Here is a 15,996-nt window from a genome sequence, read left to right as displayed (position 1 = left end):
AACTATTCCTTTAAACCATATTCTCAGGGGAAAACCATGGACATTAGTGAAAAATGTGTATAATTTAAAAAGACAGAGATAATCGAGTTTGAGCAATATGGACTGTTACTGAAAATGTCTGTGCCTAGTCTCAGAGTAGGATTGCTATACTGGCACTAAATATCCTCTATTAACATGATATTCTGAGCCATAGCCTTGTTTCTACAGCTCTTCTAGGATTAGAGAGATGGGATCATGTGCACCTATGGTTCAGGATAAGAGTTTAACTTAAGTTCCATAAGCCCTCCTTTCCCAGGTTATACATGCTGAGAGTCTTCTATCCACACAGCAGAATAAATTTTGTTGCCCTGGGAAGAAGGTCAGAGCCCAAACTTCTTTTCCCAGTGTTTGTGCCAAAAATTCACAGGAAGAGAGCAAAAATCTGCCTATAAATTAATGACATTAACACAAATAAGTCATTCTGAGTACCTAAGGATTTCCATGCCTCAATTTTATTTGTTAACTGGGAATAAATGATTGAGATCAAAGTTCATTTCATGTTGTGTTTGAAAGGGCAACTCTGAGATTTAAGGTTACCCTTTAAATATTTTCTAAGATTTGCTGTAGACTGCTCTCGAAAAGGTAACACCTCCAAAGCCCCTTAGAGGAATTTAACAAAAACTGTCTCATGGCTCTTTAATGACAATTCTGTAACAACTCAATGTTTATCAGACATTTGTTGAGTTTCTACCATACGAAAAAAGCATCTTTGTTTCTGGGAATTCAGAAATAACCATGGTGTTTTTCTCCTTTTATAAATGTAGTTTCAGAGATGGGTATTCAGTGGCTTGGCCAGGTCTCCCCTGGTGGACAGGGGTAAGGCCCAGAAGCTCTGGCCTCAGGAAGCACATGTGCGACTGTTTCCCACAAACATGGAGTCTTGTAGGCCAGGTCTTACCTGAATCAGGATGAAGGAGTGGTGGGTTCAGGTGGGTCTGTTGGCTGTGCCCCAGCTTGTGGCCTACCTGCATATCCTCCCTCCCACCCCACCTAGCTTTCTCCTGCTCTGCACTCCTAGAAGTCATCAGGCAAATTCTCACCTACAAGGAATTGCGCATCCTCTACCAAGACTCTGTGGGTGTGGTTGGATGTCCTGAGATAGTTGTGCTTTTGCATGGCTTCCCAACATCCACCTATGATTGGTAAAAGATTTGGGAAGGTCTGACCCTAAGGTTTCATCGAGTGATTGCCCTTGATTTCTTGGGCTTTGGCTTCAGTGACAAACCAAGACCACATCACTACTCCATATTCGAGCAGGCCAGCATTGTGGAGGCTCTTTCGCAGCACCTCGGGCTCCAGAACCACAGGATCAACTTTTTGTCTCATGATTATGGAGATATCGTTGCTCAGGAGCTGCTCTATAGGTTCAAGCAGAATCGATCTGGTCGGCTTACCATAAAGTCTCTGTCAAATGGAGGTATATTTCCTGAGACTCACCATCCTCTCCTTCTCCAAAAGCTTCTCAAAGATGGAGGCATCCTGTCACCTATCCTCACACGATTGATGAAATTCTTTGTATTCTCCCGAGGTCTCACTCCAGTCTTTGGGCCATACACTTGCCCCTCTGAGAGTGAGCTGTGGGACATGGGGGCAGGGATCCACAATAATGACGGAAACTTAGTTATCGACAGTCTCTTACAGTACATCAACCGATGAAGACATTTAGAAGGCACTGGGTGGGAGCTCTTGCTTCTGTAACTATTCCCATTCATTTTATCTATGGTCCACTGGATCCCATTGACCCCTATCTAGAGTTGTTGGAGCTGTACAGGAAAATGCTGCCGCGGTCCACAGTGTTGATTCTGGATGACCACATTAGCCACTATCCACAGCTAGAGGATCCCATGGGCTTCTTGAATGCACATATGGGCTTCATCAACTCCTTCTGAGCGGGAAAGAGTAGCTTCCCTGTATTACCTCCCCTACTCCTTACCTGTTGTGTATTCCACTTAGGAAGAGATGCCCAAAAGAGGTCCTAGCCACCAAACACTATTCTCTCACAAAAGTCCACCTGACTCACTTGTTATCAGCATACAGTCACAAGCCCACAGAAGCTCTGGCTAAGGATGTCCTTAACAGTCCATCTCCCACTCTTCTAGCATCTGAGCAAGTGTACAGACTTGCCTTTGTCTTTGTGCTATTAGAACATTCTGAGAAGATTACTACTCACAGACTCAGAAAGACAGGCATTTTAAAAATCTTTTTAGCAATTTTGTTGACTTTTCTGAAATATTTAGAAATGCTAATTTCTGGCCCATCCTCAGTTGGAATCCTACGGTAAAGAAAGAGGCGAGGGTGTCTCCTTACCTGTCCTGAAATGGCTGTAAGGGTACATGCTTTTGTAAGTTCTCTAAGCAACACAGCTTAGCAAGAGAGTGAGTTTCCCTTGTCATAACTTTGGATTTCGTTCCATCAGTTGCTTTTAATTATAGGCATTTTGTTGACCTAGGTTTTGGTTTGAATATGCAGTATTCTAAGTATACTTTAAGACTATGATTTACCTGCACGTATTATATGTATTTTATAATGATACTAAATCAGCAGATACTCTGGCAGAATAGTGAACCTTATTCAATAGGTTTCATTTCTTAATAAGTTGAATTAAATCTGAACTATTTACAGAATTTCCTAAAATCACAGGATGTTAAGGACCAGTAGCATCCGTGCCAGAGATTTACTTTATTAGCTAATTCTAACAGCAAATAACAGTCTGACTCTTCATACCTCAGTGCTTAGAAGTATGTCCCTCCTGAGCTGGAAGTGAGGGGATCATTATACAGTCCAAGGTAAAGTGCTGAATGTACATGGACTCCTTTCATGACAATTGCGTAACTTATCATTGGTTGTCCTAGAGAAGCTTCCTCTTGTCTCTCAATGATTACTGTACCTTACAGACAGAAAAGTTCCAGAAACTTTAAGAACAAATTCTGAAAGGCCTATGAGCAAATGGTGCTGAATATGTTTTTAAGCCACAGTTTCATTGTCTTAGTCAAAACAGGATGATTGAGTGATTATTTTAAATTCTTTTCTTTTTTATTAGCTACTTGAAGTATAACGACTGAAACTGGAATAAGTGTTTATTCTCTATTAATAAAAATGAATGTTGACAAAAAAAAATGTAGTTTCAGTTTGCTCAATGCTACAGATTATTATCTACTGATTTTTATTATCTACTGATTATTGAGCTGAGATCTGAATATAAGTAACAGGAAACCATGTGCGTATATACTTTAACATCCCAGCATAATCCCCAACTAGGGAAGCTGAGTCATGTGAAGGGTAAGAGTAATTATGTAGAGTAGAAGAAATGTACACCAAACAAAACAAATAAAATGAAAAAGTAAAAATCAAAATTAGATAAATGATACACAAATTTATAAATTCTCTGGCTTGCTGGGAAAATTTAAGTTAACACTATAATAGATTTTTTCAAATTTCTTTATGCATATTTAAAACTTGGCTATATTTTTGTGTTAAAGACCTTTTCCTTCCTATAGATCAAATTTCCAATTTACAACTAATGCGCTCTGACAAGGATCAGGGGAAAACCAGCTGGTTTACCATTAGAGGTCATAGCTTCGTAATTACTGTGAACAATGGACAGGGATGTAGGTGAAACTGCATCAGAATGCTACTGTAACAAGTAAAATAAAAATAAAATGGTGTCTGTTAAAATACTTTGGAATTTGGGTGGCATTATGCTAATTTAGGGATTTTAATATTCTATAACACATTTACCGTCCTATATAAAGTTAGTTAATACATTAGGGTTTTCATTATTGTCTTGTAAGGAATTATAAAGCGAAAGTAGGGAAAAGAATTTGACTTTGAAGCAATGCTAAAGACTTCATAAAAAGGTTCATGGTTGAAAGGACACTTGATTTGTGATAAATGAGGCACCGCGGAACACTGAGGAATTTTTCACCAAAAGGTGCTGGGTCCAGTAGACAGATGGCTAACTGGATAAAGCATAATGTTATTCTACCTTACTCTTTACATAAATTTAACTCGAGGTAAACTGCCAATCCAAATGAGAAAGCAAAACATAAATTTTTTCTTAACTTTGGGTAAAGGAAGAAGTTTTTAAATCAGTACCAAAACAAGAACAACAAAGGCACAAGAAAGCCATGACCATTCAGAAAAATACTGTTAATGAATCTGGGCTACATTAAAGTTAGACTTTTGATAATTAAAAAAAAAAATTACTGTGTGTAAAAACAAATTAGAATGGTGATATAATAGCAATACATATAACTGGCAAAGTTCTTGTATCCAAAATATGTTGATAACAAAAACTCTGTTATGCTTCAGCAATGTACACCTCCCTAAGGAATTTTAGCCCTGCTGGCTCTTAAGCCACTTATATCGGATTGTTTCAAAACCAGATTTCCCAGCATCTGTGATATGAAAACTGAACATGTCTAATCAATCACAAAGATTATAGTCCACCTTGCGAGCAGAAAGTTGCATTTAGAATCTTGCCTCGCTTGAAATATATGTTCTTTTTCTATAGCTCTTTGAAGCTATTGCTTGGAGAAGCCCCCCTGAACTTACACATAGATGGCAGTGTACTCACAAGACAATAGTAAGTTAGACTTATTTTTTTTAGAATATTATTGGAGCAACTTTTTTCCTTCCCTATTAACAATACAAATTAGCCCCTAAAGTAAATGAAAAGAAAACTTAATTGAAAATGGATAAAAAAGCATACATAATTGGCTAGTAAGACATGAAGCCCTGGCCCATCTTCCTTAATGATCAGGGAAACATGATTATCTCTACCCTGTTAGGGTTTTTTATTGGGCTTGATTATTAAATGAAAATAAGACAGATAAATATGAAAAAAAAGCATAGAAATGTATTAAATGCTAGTTTTACGTGAAGTGGGAGACCTCATATGGAATGAAGACCAAAAGAATTGGCAAACTTTAAATGCTTTTATACAAGGTTGAATAAAAAGGCAATTGTGGAAAGTAACGAAACTATGTGGAGAGACTAAAGAAAATAAGAATTATTTTAACAAGGTCTGTACAGAATTCCTTCCATCTCAACTTCCCAGTTGGTGGTAAGAATGTTTCCTTCTGGTATAGGAAGGACACCTTTCACATGGAAATTTCATCTACTACTTTTAAGAAAACAGAACAAGGCCAGAGTGTACTTTTTGCATCTGTTGTTTTTCAAGTGCCTTTATCAAAATAGTTAATATGCCAGAGTGGCATATTTTGGGATAGTGTGTTCTAAACTCCTTCAACAACTTAACTGACAAGGATGTGAAATAATGATAGTCCTTGAATATTGCTGTGGGGTGGGGGAAGTGAAACTGGTACTTTGCAAACTAGTGAAATCTACTAGGTTAAATATATGCATGCCCTATCATCAAACAAAAAATATATAACCAACAAAGATACATATATATTTGCACCAAAGAGGATAGATCATAGCAATAGGATTTGAAGTAATTCACAATGAAAGTAATCTGACTTGGAAAATACATTGTGACATATTCATAAACAAGATAATATTGCACAGAAATAAAAATGAATGATATAAGCAAAACAATGTAGATAAAGAATACCATTTACATAATGTTAACAACTACAACAAAAAATCCAGACAAAAATCACACTGATTGCATTCATATCAAGTTAAAAAAAATAAAAGCACACACAATTTTTGCAAATAGAAGTGAGAATAAAGGTAATCTTTGGGGAGGTATATTGACAAGGAGGGTTGAGGAAGATTTCTGTGGCAATGATAATGTTCTGTTTCTTGTTTTCAGTAGTATTGTGTAGGAGTTTTGACCTTGTAAGAATTCTATAATGTACAAACTTATTATGGGCACATTTTTCAGTATGTATGCAATATTCAACTTAAAAATTCTTAAAAAGGGAAAGGAAAGAAACTTCTAGGAAGAAGGTGGCATAGAGGTTTACATGTCCTTCCTTTAACTACCGCTTGTCTAGAATATTACACAATATTCTATTCTATTACAATAAATTACATGCAGTTCTGCCTGGTGGGTGTATTTTTAAAACTTTTTTTAATGTTTATTTATTTTTGAGAGATAAAGAGAGAGAGACAGAGTATAAGCAGGGAAGAGGCAGAGGGAGAGGGAGACAGGGTCCGAAGAAGACTCCAGGCTCTAAGCTGTCAGCACAGAGCCATATGTGGGCCTCAAACTCACAAACGGATCATGACCAGATATGGATCAGACACTCAACTGGCTGAGCCACCCAGGCACCCCAGGGCATGTCTTTAACATACAAATTCTGAAATCTTTTGGATAAAATGAACTTCTAATCACCTATGTGGAAAATAAATGATTATCTAACTCCCAGAAGAAGTCTGACTGATAGGGGTCTATGGAATCTTTTAATAACAAATAATAGCTAACATTTGTTGAGTTCCAGACATAGTTCTAATAAATTTACATATGTTTTCTCATTTAATATGGGCAATGTCACAGCCATTTTGTTAGTGAGCTTTGATAGAGCTCCACATTTTTCAGATATTGAAAATATCCAAGTGTTTGCAATGCAAGGTGAATTTCTCCTAGTCATTACACATTATAGAAAATTGTTTCTTGTAACAGGAGGGATCTGGAATAGAGAATCATCCCAGCCACTTCTGCTCCAGATATTTCAAAAAGTTGAAAGACTTATAATTATGGGTCAAGTTTTTGCCCCTGACTCACTATGCAGATATGTAAGCCTCTCAAATGTTTTTTTTTTTTTTCTTCCCTCTCTGTTACCCAAAAGAAACCAATATTCTGCTAAATGCTAGTACTAAGGGAACTGACCACTAGGAACATGAAAGAAAAGTTGCAATTATTTTTATGTAGATGTAGTAACTTAAAATACCCTTTCTTATTTAAATTAAAAACTTAGAAGAACCAAAATGAAATTTGAAAAAAGTGACAACTTTTCTGGAGACATCATGAGAGGAATGGAAAATCTTCCTGAATTATAAATATACCAGAATCAAAACACATAATAGTCATAATTGAAACTAACAGATCCACAAAAAAGCATATGATTGATACTTAAGTTCTAGAAGACCAAGCGAATATTTTACACACTAAGGTTATAAAAAATTGATGACAAGTATGAGTCATGGTGTAAGAGATATGGAAGACAAATAAAGGAATCTTATATTAAATAAAATATTCTTGCATTTGTTAAGAGCGAAGAAGGCTTTATTAAGGACTACTGAGAGATGTTAAGGTTGTCATGTCAGAGGAGAGAGATCAGACTCAATTTGGAACACAACATGGACAAGTGGAGATTTACAGAACAGAATTAAGAGGGCAGGTGATGGAAAGTTACTGAGAAGACATAATGGGTAGGAGATTTTCACCAAACCAGTTGAACATGATTCCTGTTGTAGGCAGGCCAGGGTGATCATACTTGAAGGATGGGGAGATTCTCACTAACCAGAATTAGCAGGTTTCTTACTACATCTGGGCAAAGTAAGCCCAGCAAAGAGGGCTAAAATCTAGATTGAGCTCAGAGGAGGGCTCAGGGAAGCATGACTACAGTTTGGATTAAACAGTCTTTGTCACCTACACTATAAAAAAGTGAATGATCTCAGAGTGAAGAAAAACATGGAAAAGAAACCAAAATTCATAAATAAGGAGAACAAAAATAATAACAATTAAATCACAGAGATGAAGAAAAACTTGTTTCTTCAAAGTAAATATTTTAATTGAATCAAAAGATTTGAAGTTTTTAAATGTTTTTCCAGTCAACTATTTTGATTAGAGTGATATTTTACTTTATAACAATTATTAAACATTATGTTTGTTATGTTTGCTGTTACTGTTACTTACAAAGTTAACTTATGCAAATAGATTAAAGATCCAAATGTGAGATCTAAAGCCATAAAACTCCTAGAAGAAAATATAGGCAATTATTTCTTTGACATTTGCTATAGAAACGTTTATACGTGCAAGAAACACCTTGCAGCTATACGAATGACTAGAAACAAAAAGACAAGAAATGTTAAGTGGTGATGAGGAGGCGGAGCAAAAGGAACACTTGTGCACTGTTGATAGAAATGCAAATTGGTGCTGCCACTGAAGAAAACAGTATACAATTTCCTTAAAAAATTAAAAATAGAATTATCATATGATCCAGCCTTTCTGCTCCTGGGTATCTACCCTTACAAAATGAAAACAATGAAAAAATATATATTCATCTATGTTTATTGCAGAATTATTTACAATAGCCAAACTATGGAAGCAACCCAAGTGTGTATCAATAGATGAATAAAGAAGTGGTGTGTGTATGTGTAAACACACATATATATAACATATATAATCACACATACACACACACAATAAAATTACTCAACCATAAAAATAATATGATCTTGCCATCGCAATAATATGTATGGACCTAGAAAGTAATATGCTAAACGAAATCAGTCAGATAGAGAAAGATAAATATCATTAATTTCATTCAGATACAGAACTTAAGAAACAAAGCAAACAAAGAAAAAAGAGACAAGCAAACAGACTCTTAAATCCAGAGAAAAAACTGATAGTTGCTAAAGGGAAGGGTGGTGCGGCAATGAGTAAAATAGAAAAAGGACATTAAGAGTATACTTATCTTGATAAGTGCTGAATAATGCATAGAATTGTTGAATCATTATACTGTATACCTGAAACTAATATAACACTGTTTATTAATTATACTTCAATATTTTTTTAAAAGTAAATGTCTACATATTGATAAAGGATGAAAACTACTTTTATTCTAGACTTCCATGATAATACCCAGATAATCGATAAAGATATTAGATAAGACTATTCTTGGCTATCTTTACAGATATTTAGTATTTCTACTACATTGAGATACTGTAACATATAACACTGTGTAAGTTTAAGGTGTGTAATGTGTTAATCTGATACATTTATTTATTGCAAAATGATGACCACCATAGAATTAGCTAACACCTCCATCATGTCACATAATTACCCTTTTCTTTTTATGATGAGAATATTTAATAAATCTTAGCAGCTTTCAAGTATATAATAAAGTATTATTAACCATAATCAACTATAATTACCATGATATACATTAGATTCCCATAACTTACTCATCTTCTAACTGGGAATTTCTACTCTTTGACCAACATCTATTCATCCTTCCCTCCCACCCCTAGCCCCTGTTAGCTACTATTCTACTCTGTTTCTGCAAGTTTGGCTTTTTTAGATTCCACATATAAGTGACACCATACAATATTTATCTTTCTTTGTTTTACTTATTACAGTTAGCATAATATTCTCAATGTCCATCAATTTTGCTGCAAATGGCAGAATTTCTGGCTTTTTCATGGATGAACAGTATTCCAGTGAGTGTGTATGTGTGTGTGTGTGTGTGTGTGTGTGTGTGTGAGACATTTTCTTCATCGATTCAGCCAGTGAGGGACATGTATATTGTTTCCATATCTTGGCTGTTGTGAATAATACTGCAATAGACATGGAAGTGCAAACATCTATACTTTTTTTGAGGAATCTCCTTACTGGCTCTACCAATTTACACTCCCATCAATTGTATATGAGTTCTCTTCCTATCCTTGTCAACCCTTGTTGTCTCTTTTCTTTTTGACGCTAGACATTCTAACAGGTTTGGAGGGTTATGCCATTGTGGTTTTACCTTGCATTTCCCCTGATAATTAACAATGTTGAGCATCTTATCATGAACTTACTGACCATTCATAAGTCTTTTTTGAAAAAAAAATCTATTCGGATCTCTGTCCATTTTTAATTGATTTTTTTATTAATTAGTTGTGTTCATTCTTTATATACTTTGGATTTTAACTGGTGAGAATTTTTATATGAAACATTCAACAGAGTGAAAATTCATCTTAGAAAATAGTAAAAAATATTTGCGAACCATCGAGTAAAGGGTTACTATCCAAAATATATAAGAATCTCCTATAACACAGTATCAAAAAACCCAAATAATTCAAATACAAAATGGACAAAGGACTTGAATTTCTCTAAACAAGTGTTAAAAAAAAAAAAAACGCAGGCCCCAACAGTATCACTTAGAGCAAATTCCCAAATGTGGGTTAATACTCGATTTAATTGCAGTTTCAACCTCTCCCAGAAATGTGGCCTTTACTAGTTAGTCAAAAGTTTTTTGGTCAGCATCAGTGAAGTAATCTGTCCTCTGGGCCCTCTCTATACCCCAAAAGATGAGGAAATAATCTGCATGATAAAGCCCTTTTTCCTCCCCCACTAAAGAAAAGTGATCTTTCTGGAAACAATCCTTTCTTTTCTTCTGCTAATAACTTCTTTGCCCAGCCCTCCTTCCTAAGAAAAACAAAACAAAACAAACAACAACAACAATAAAATCTTTCATTTTGTACACTCTTTGGAGCATCACTTCTTGCTAGAAGAGGTACTGCCTGATTCATAGATCATTTAACAAAGCCAACTAGATCTTCAAAATTTCTTGATTGAATTTTTTTAACAAAGACATACAAATAACTGCCATATATATTGAAGAGTGCTCAACATCACTAATCATCAAGGAAATTCAATGCAAATCAAAACCACAATGAGATATTTCCTTATATCAGTTAGGTTACCTATTATCAAATACTACTACTACTACTACTACTACTAATTAATAATAAAAGTCCTACCAAGAATATGAAGATATTGGAACCCCTTATACACTGTTGGTAGTATATAGAACAGTGAAGCTACTATGCAATACAGAATGGCGGTTCCTTAAAAAATTAAAAATAGAACTAACAGGTTAACCAGAAATCCTACTTTTGTGATACATTGAAAAGAATGACATCAAGATCTTAAAGAGACATCTGCACTCCCATGATCACTGCGATATTAGTCATAAAACCAAGATAAGGAAACAATCTAAGTGTCTATGGATTAAAAATGTGGTATATACATACGATAATATACTATTCAGCTTTAACAAACAACTACAACAACAACAAAAAAGGAAAACTACCATTTTGTGGCATGGATAACCCTAAAGGACATTACTACTAAGTGATATAAGCCAGTCATAATAAGACAAATAATACAGATTCATTTAGTGAAACTCATAGAAACAGAGACTAAAACATGACTCTCAGAGGCAGAAGATAGAGGGAAAGAGAAAATTGTTGCTCAATGGGTATAATGTTTAATTTAGGTAGGATGAATAAATTCTAGAGATTTGCTGTAAAATACACTACCTATGGTTAAATATATGTAGTTCCGTACTTTAAAAGAGAATAAAATTGGTGCTGTGTTCATACTGTAATGGAACAAACCAAAAAACCCAAACATACAAACCTACATACACAAAAGAGAATGTAGGGAGATTTGGGGAGTTGGTATATGATTAGTACCCCAATTGTATTGATAGTATCTCAAGTGTATGCATATGTGCATATTCACAAAATGTAATCATTAAATGTGCATAATTTTTCATGTACCAACTGTACCTCAACAAAACAAGGATATAATTTACTGGTTAGCCCATTCTTTCTTTAGTTGGATGTTCTTTAACCTCCACATATTTGAAGGCTTTCCAAATTATTTCTTGTGATTGATTTCAAGTTTCATAGCATTGTGATCTGAAAATATGCATCGTATAATCTCGATCTTTTTATATCTGTTGAGGGTTGATTTGTGATTCAGTATGTGGTCTATTCTAGAGAATGTTCCATATGCACTAGAGAAGAATGTGTATTCTGCTGCTTTAGATGAGATGTTCTGAATATACATTAAGTCCCTCTGGTCCAGTGTATATTTTAAAGCCATTGTTTCCTTCTTGATTTTCTGCTTTGATGCTCTGTCCATTGCTGTAAGTAGGATATTAAAGTCTCCTACTATTATGGTATTATTATCAATGAGTTTCTTTATGTTTGTTATTAATTGGGTTATAAATGGGTTAACCAGAAATTTAAAGAAGAAATTTTTAAAAAATACATGGAAGCAAATGAAAATGAAAACACAATAGTCCAAACCCTTTGGGTTGCAGGAAAGGCAGTTCTAAGAGGAAAGTACACTGCAATTCAGGCCTATTTCAAGAAGTAAGGAAGTTCCCAAATATACAACCTAACCTTATACCTATAGCAGCTAGGAAAGAAGCAGCAAATGAAGCCCCAAGCCATAAGAAGAAAAGAAATAATAAAATTAAGAGTAGAAATAAATGATATAGAAACAAACAACAAACAGTTGAACAGATCATTGAAACTAAAAGCTGGTTTTTTGAAAGAATAAGCAAAATTGATAAATCCCTAGCTAGACTTATCAAAAAGAAGAGGACCCCAGTAGATAAAATCATGAATGAAAGAAGAGAGATCACAACCTACATCACATAAACTCAAAGAATTATAAGAGAATAGTATAAAAAAATTATATGCTAACAAAGTGGGCAATATGGAAGATATGGACAAATTCCTAGAAATTCACACACTACAAAAACTGAAACTTTGAAGAATGAAATAGAAAATTTGAACAGGCTCATAACCAGCAAAGAAATTGAATCAGTAATCACAAATCTCCCAACAAATAAGAGTTCTGGGACAGATGGCTTCCCAGTGGAATTCTATCAGACATTTAAAGAAGAATTAATACTTATTCTCAAACTATTTGGAAAAATAGAAATGGAAGGGAAGCTTCCAAACTCATTCTATGAAGGCAGTGTTACCTGGATTTCAAAATCAAACAAAGATCCTACTAAAAAGAATTACAGGCCAATATCCCTGATGAACCTAGATGCAAAAATTCTCAACAAGATAATAGCAAATCAAATTCAACAGTACATTTAAAGAATTACTCATCATGATCAAGTGGGATTTATTCCTGAGCTGCAGGGCTGGTTCAATATTTGCAAACCAATCAATGTGATACACCACATTAATAAAAGAATGGATAAGAACCATATGATCCTTTAAACAGAGCAGAAAAAGCATTTGAAAAAATGCAGTATCCATTCTTGATAAAAACCCTCAAGAAAGTATGGATAGAAGAAAAATACCTTGACATCATAATAGCTATATATGAAAGGCTCACAGCTAATATCATCCTCAATGGGGAAAAAAAACCTGAGAGCTCTCCCCCAAGGTCAGAAACACTATAGGGATGTCCACTTTCTAGATATAGAGAGTTGTTCAACATAGTACTAGAAATCCTAGCCATAACAATTAGACACCAAAAAGATACAAGATACCAATTGGCAAAGATGAAGAAAAACTTTCACTCTTTGTGAACATCATACTCTATGAGGAAAACCTGAAAGACTGCACCAAGAAACTACTAGAACTGATACATGAATTCAGCAAAATAGCAGGTTATAAAATCAATGTACAGAAATCAGTTACATTTCTTTATACCAATAATGAAGCATCAGGAAGAGAAATCAAGGAAACGATAGCATTTACACTTACACCAAAAACCATAAGATACCTAGGAATAAATATAATCAAAGAGGTAAAAGATCTGTATGCTGAAAACAATAGAAAGTTTATGAAAGAAGTTGAAGAAGACAAAAAGAAACAGAAAAAACATTCTATGCGCATGGACTAGAAGAACAATTATTATTAAAATATATATACTACCCAAAGCAATCTACACATTCAATGAATCACTGGGTTCTACTCCTAAAACCAAAACTATGTGTTAACTAATTTGAATTTAAATTAATTAATTAAATATATAAACATATGTATTTTATATATATGTGTATATATATAATGTGTATGTGTGAAGATACCTCAATTTGAATGATAAGAAAATATTACAAGCTTTCTCAGGGAAAGTACAGTTTACTTGTAGGGTAAAGATAATTATATCATATTCAGGCCTCTCATGTGCAACAGGAAGTCAACACACAAAAGAGCAGTATCTATGTGCTCTGTTGAGAAAAGAATTATCCTTAAGAACCCACTCCACAACCATATAACGTTGTTATCTTTTTCTTAGAGCAAAATAAATACTTCTTTTTATTTTACAATTTTATAAAAGGCACTAGAGGATATCTGAACAATTTTGGAAAGAGAAAAAAAATTGAAACAACTTGTTGCAATGTACCTGACCAAATGGCACTTTAATCAGAGAAAGGGATTCAAGATAGGCACAGAAAAGTTTAAAAAATAGAGAACAAAAAGAAATTAATATGGCATGTTTATTAAAGTGGAAATGGATTATGATGTGCCAAGAAGTCTGTGTGAAATTTCTGTGAATTACTAAAATAAAAGAAATATAACAAGAACAATGATAATAATGTCAATTCTCTCAACTACCTCATGAAAACACAGGATTTGGAGGGAAAGGGTTTTCACTAAAAGCATTCTAAATTTCCTTCTGATGATGGTGTATGCATATAAAATTTTATGTAAGAATATACTTAATTTTGTGTGAGTTGTAATTGAACTTTTTTTTTTAACGTTTATTTTGAAAGAGAGCGCCAAGTGGGGGAGGGACAGAGAGAGAGTTGAAAGAAAATCCCAAAACGTCTCTGAGCTGTGAGCTCTAAGCCTAATGTGGGGCTATATCTTACAAACCATGAGATCATGAACTGAGCCAAAATCAAGAGTCAGATACTTAACTGACAGAATCACCCAGGCACCCCAAGTAATTTAACATTTTGATAGAAAAAATATTGTAACTATGTAAAGTGATGAATGTTAACCAAATTTGTTATGGTAATCATTTCTCTCTCTATATATACAGCTAATGTATCTATCACGTTGTACACCTTAAATACACTGTTATATGTCAACTGAATCTCAATAAAACTAGGAAAGTAAATAAAAATTTTAACACATAAAAGTATATAATTTTATGTTTGATAGGGATAAGATGATAATCACTAATGAAATTAAAATACATAGCAGAATATCAAAATGGCTGTTTTATTGGTCTTTTGCTTATCCATACAAATTGCGTTTTTTATTTTTATTGGATTTTTTCTCCATATAAACTGTTAGTATTTATTAGTATCTATACACAAAATAACTAGCTGAGATTTTTATTAGTATGACACTGAATTTATAGATCAGAGTGCAAAGAACTGACACATTGCAATATTGAGTCTTCCTTTCTATGAACACGGAATATCTCTTCATTTATTTAGTTATTTTATCAGTTTTGTAGTTTACATCATATAGATTTTTCATATATTTTATTAGGTTTAAATTTTGACCCAATTATTTCATTTTTTTGGTTGTTCATGTAAATGGTTTTGTGTTTTTAATTTCAAATTCTACTTGTTCTTTGCTGGTATATTGACCTTGTATATTGCATTCTGACTATAATGACTTATTAGTTCTGAGAGAGAGAGAGAGAGGATTATGTCAGATTTTCTACTTAGACAATTATGCTATTCTGAAAACAGCAGTAGTATTATTTCTTCCTTCCCATCTGTATATTTCATATTCATTTTCTTTTCTTATTGAATTAGATAACACTTCTTGTGTGATGTTAAAAAGAATGGTGAGAAAGTATATCTTTACTTTGTTCTTGATTTTAGTGGGAAAAATTCAAGTTTCTCACCATTACATATTATATTAGATGTAGGTTTATTGTAGATGTTCTTTATCAAAGTGAAGAAACTCCCTTTTGTTCCTAGTTTGCTGAGAGTTTATCAGCAATGGGTATTAGATTTTGACAAAATTTTTTACCATCTGTTGATATGATCACATGATTTTTCTTCTGTTTTTATCCTGTTGATGTGATGAATTACCATTAGAGTTTTGAGAAGCCTTTCATATGTGTGATAAATACCACTTAATCAGGGGAAATAATTCTTTTATATAGTTTTGGGTTTTATTTTTATTTTGATGGAGATTTTTGCATCTGTGTTCATGAGCCATACTGGTCTGTAATTTCTTTTCTTGTAATATCTTTCCTGGTTTTGATATTCTGGTAATACTGGCCTCAAAGAATGAGTCAGAAAACACTCCTTCTGGTTCTACTTCCTAAGT

The 15,996-nt window shown here is 33.9% G+C and overlaps 1 pseudogene; it reads left to right on the top strand.

Moving 5' to 3' along the window:
* Positions 1-947: 947 nt before the first annotated feature.
* On the top strand, positions 948-1,928 carry LOC120220671 (annotated as a pseudogene).
* Positions 1,929-15,996: the final 14,068 nt, after the last annotated feature.

The sequence above is a fragment of the Hyaena hyaena genome, unplaced genomic scaffold (assembly GCF_003009895.1).
Source record: "Hyaena hyaena isolate Hyena2069 unplaced genomic scaffold, ASM300989v1 scaffold_717, whole genome shotgun sequence".
NCBI classification, from domain to species: domain Eukaryota; kingdom Metazoa; phylum Chordata; class Mammalia; order Carnivora; family Hyaenidae; genus Hyaena; species Hyaena hyaena.
Note: the sequence above shows the minus strand (reverse complement) of the source record. Positions and strands in the feature narration are given on the sequence as shown.